Source organism: Photinus pyralis, unplaced genomic scaffold, assembly GCF_008802855.1.
Source record: "Photinus pyralis isolate 1611_PpyrPB1 unplaced genomic scaffold, Ppyr1.3 Ppyr1.4_LG6, whole genome shotgun sequence".
Taxonomy (NCBI): Eukaryota; Metazoa; Arthropoda; class Insecta; order Coleoptera; family Lampyridae; genus Photinus; species Photinus pyralis.
Window position 1 is genome coordinate 42,805,296 of NW_022170663.1, and position 4,890 is coordinate 42,810,185.

The window sequence follows — 4,890 nt, forward strand, 5'->3', positions numbered from 1 at the left end:
TATGTACGAGTACTTAAGTCAAACTGACGAGAAAAGCGAAGCGCGAAACAAAGTTAACGGAATCGATATGAACAACCCAGAAATGTCCCCTTTAATCCCTATCGAGTTGCATTTAATTATAACGTAGCAGTTTACAATAAATCGTTGCTATGAGACCAAAGAACTTTGTGTGTCCACATTTCAAGGCTTTTAAGATTAAAACTGAAGCCTCGGGATTATGTTGCGACAGTGTCCAAGTGAAACTGACGCAATTGGTACCGCCACCAGAGCCACTACCTTTTTTGCGAACTTTTTTGGTTTGCGGAAATGGACCAGATTCTATACATTTTTTGACTCATCATATCCAGAAATACAATCATTGCTTTCAAATTACGGCATTTGGCGCAACAAAAAAAAAGGTACGTTGCTAGCTCTGTATTGCCAAAAGCAACTAGAAGAGAGTGCGTTTAATTTTAATGATTTTGCAGAGATGGGAAGATTTTGGGGCAAGTGTGTCAAAATCTCTTTTCCGGCTAAACGGTTGAACCGATTTAAACCAAATTTGCTACACATACTCTTACACATAGAAGAGCAGAATCGCGCATGCGCAGGTGGGGCGGGTGGTACCTGTGCTAGCCACAGCAAATGTTTTGAAATAATTTTTTGTAATTATTTATTCCAGTCCAAATTGAATAGGTATTCATAGCTAAGAAAGAGGAAAGCGTCCGTCGGGTCAGCTAGTACCTTAATAAATACAACATTTTTGAACCATGTCTCGGATATGAAACAGGTTTAGTACAGAAATAGTAAATTTAGACAATTTGAATGTGATCGGTGGAAGAATCTCCAAAATTTCTTTGCTCATGGATGTTTTCTACCACCACCCTTTTACCTGTTTTACCTGTTGCAGAACTAAAAATTACAATTACATTATAACAAAAATCCGGAGTTGATGCGTGGTCTAGGAGCAAAATTTTATCGCTCACAAACAGGCAGACACGATCGATTTCCACTTAAGTAAATGATTTCTGAATACGCTCCTGTGCTTAAGTGCGTACGAAAGTTGGTGACCCAAGAAAGTCGCGAATGACGTAACGATCCTGCTGAACCAGACCCGCTCGTTATCGGGGTGTTGTGCGGAGTTTTGTTTTTGCTGCCTCATGTGAAATCAGGCAATTTTCGGTTTTTGGGGATTTGATTGGCTGAAAGAAATTAATTCTATTGGTGGAACAAATTCAAATGTCCACTGGGCGTAGTTAATAGTTATTTACATATGAGTATGGTAAATCGAGGTTTACGTTAACGAGTGAGATGTTTACTGCCGAAGCGTAGCTGAGGTAGGAATTTCGAAACGAGTAACGTTAACTGATTTAACATACAAATAATGTAAAACATTTTATTTCATACTGCTCTTTTTTCTATTAAAATGCCATACAATTTTTGATTAGAATGTTGTACGCATTCAAATAAAAGTAAAAGTCGATCACTTGATTTGTTTGATCTGACAGTAGTTTGACAAATATCAATGCATACGTTTAGATGGATATCAGTTGCGGTTGCTAGGCAAAATTTCCAGTCTGGTAATAATTTTCAGTCTGGTAAAATACGATTTACCAGACTCAAATCGGTTTGGGAAAGCGGCGATTACTAGATAGTAGGAAATAAAAAAAATTAAGGTAGTCAGAGTAAGTAAAAAGTAAGTTGGCTTGAAGCCCCGATAGCATCGTTCCGCGTCGTACGGAAAAAATTTAAAGGTTTAGTGATCGTTTGTACCGACAGCGGAGCTTAGCTTAAGCGTAGCTTAAAATCCAAGGCAACAATTACTGCGACAATGGTTGCCATGGATATTTTAAGCTACGCAAAGCAAAGACTAAAAATAAACTCAATGGATGTACACCAAAAATTCAAATTCAAATTAACTATGGTTAATTCAAAATAATTCACGTAAAGTTATGCTAAGTCACGTTTACTCAAGTTAATTCACGTAAATTCAACCTAATTTACGACAATTCAAATTGAATCACGTTAATTCTCATTAATTCTCGTTAAATCTAATTAATTCACGTTAATTATAATTCATTCACGTTAATTATAATTCATTCACGTTAATTCTAATTAATTCACGTTAATTCAAATTAATACAGAGGGGTATACACCAAACTTTCAAAGTTGTTTCCATCTAGAATTTTTCCAAGGCAAATTTTTACCAGGACTAGAGTTATCGAGTAAAATATTCAACGGCGGATTTTTTCTGGGGACAAATGTTTTACACAAGTATACCAGGGAAAAATTTTCCAAGAGCGATTTTATCAATCTTAAATTTTCAGGACGAGAATTTTTCCATTTCAAGAGCAATTTTTATACGTTTCTGGAGCCAAGTTTTCCAAGTTTCCGAGTTTTTTAGCCGTAGGTAGGTACATTTTTCGGAAGCGAATTTTTCCATAGTGAATTTTCCCAGAACAATTTTCCTTAGAGTTTTTGGGAGTAAAATATTCTAATAACGACGAATTTTTTAGGAAAGAAGTTTTCCGGAAAGAACCCTCCCGAAAATTGATGAGTGTGAAAGTTTCACGCAAATATTACGGGAGGAAAATTCGTAGAGGCGAATGTTCCCTGTATGAATTTACGGGTTGAATCTTACAGGGAAGCATTTTAAAAAGGCGATTTTTTTATAGCGAATTTACCTTGTATATTTTTTTCGGAGGACAAGTCTTTCGGGGTCAAATATTCCAAGGGGGATTTTTAGAGCGCATAAAATTTTCTGGAAGCGAATTATTCACGCAAGTATTCTAGAGAAGGTAGATTTTTTTATGAGAGCCATTTTTCCTAGCGGATTTTCAGGAGATTTCAAGCTCAAGCATTATCCGGAAGCGAATTTTTCCATAGGGAATTTTCCCAGAAGAAATTTTCCGGGAACAAGTCTTTGAAGATCAAACAGAATAGTGATTTTTTCGTGGATACATTTTCAGGATGAAGATTTTTTTATAGCGAATATCTCCAGTGAGAAACTTTTCCGAAAACAAGCCTTTAGGGATGAAATATTCCAAGGGCGATTTTTGAAGCCCAACCAAATTTTCTGAAGCGAATTTACAAGGGCAATTTTTTCAGGAATCGATGATTTTTAGAAACGAATTTTTCGTGAGGGTACCATTTTTTGCCTGCCGTTATTTGCGCCCAGAAAACACGTCTAACGGCCAGTTGCAAAAAAAATCCAGGATTATTGTTTAATCTGGTATTAAGACATTTGATTGGCTTTATATTGCAGTAGGCAGCCAATCAAATGTCAAAATTCTAGTTTAAACTCAGATTTGGCAAATAATGTAGGATTTTGATTATAATTCGCTTTCCTGCAACCGACCGTAAGTGAAATTTTGTTTATCGATGGATTACGTAATTTTGTGCGTGAAATTAAACAAATTCGAACCCGCTCTCATTTACGAGGTCCAGGATTTTCGTCAACCCTTTGGAGTAGTGGAAGCAGATAGTCCATTGAACGAACCAGGAATTTCGCTACCATTAATCAAAATATCCTAAAGGGAGCAGTAATTATTATCACCGTTTAATATACGTTTTTGTTATCCGCAGGTATAATTTTCGAAAAGATCCACATTCCTCGAACGTAATGCCCGCGTAGAATATTTTATTTTGTGCGAAATTGGCTTCTCTATTTTTAGTAGCACGTTTGTAACACCAAAATTAATTTGCCGCCGCTCAAGTTTGCGAAAGAAAAGCACATTATACATATTTTTTTGTATTTGTGGGAAGGGTGGAGAACGTTCATTGATTTTATCTGATACTAAGTATAATAAATCAATATTTCTTTCGCTATTTGGACGATTACCTTCCCTTGTAGCTTCCCAGTTTCATACAGGTCGAGTGGAGAGTCGATAAGATAGAAGCTGGGTGGCGCTCAACTTTGGATAAGTTGAATATGTTTTTTTAATTGTAAAATCCACCTACCTGGCCCTTTACTCGGCGAGTTTTTGTTAACGCAGCGCCAACTTATCTCACTCAAGGTATCTATATTTATCAGTTCCAAAGGTAGAAAAAAATTCCATAATTTTATTGTTACTAATAAAAAAGGCACTGAAATTATTTTGTGTGTTAATTTGCAGTGCACAACGACAGTTGTACCTATACAAATTTAGTTGAATTTAAATACTTAAGTTGATTCCTTTAGCAGTATAATAGTGCAGCGGAGAGCCGGCGCTAACTCGCTTATTTGAGGTAGTTTTTTTTTTCGGAGTAGAAAGAATTGGGACCCACACCATTTTGTTCAGAAATGTTTGAACCTTCAGAATCTCGCTTTACGACATTTTCCCGTGGTCCTGACAAAAGTTATAGGCCGCTAAAGTTGAACTTTACTCATTTTCGCGCGGGCGACTAGACCACCGAAAGTATTTATTTTCTCAGCAACTAAGCGATATACATCAATAATTCCTTTTGTAAAATGAAAGTACATTTATAGCAGAATCTAAAGCATTCAATTTACCTACCTTGTTATGCACAGTTTTTAGAAAAATGACCGTCAACTTCCAACATTCGTGTAGCAGATGAAAAGTGCGCACTTTGAACTCTCATAACTTTTTATTTCACGATATGGATTTCCAATATTTATAGCTCATTCATGCTCCAAAGCATTGTGATTATTTTATTTTCTATAACATTACCGTGAATTTTTCATAATAAAAAAGTTACGGTCATTTAAGTAAAAACCTACCGACCTTGCCGAGTCGGTAATCGCGAGTGAGACGGAGAGGGAAGGATAGTCAGCACCGTTCGCTAAACAAGGAGCGATGGGTAAGAGATTTTACTTTACTAAGAAATTTCTCTCCGAATACCAAAACTAGCTATTTAGGCCGTTTAGTTTACAAATGCATTCCGCCGAGATGCATTGTAAAATCTCAAACA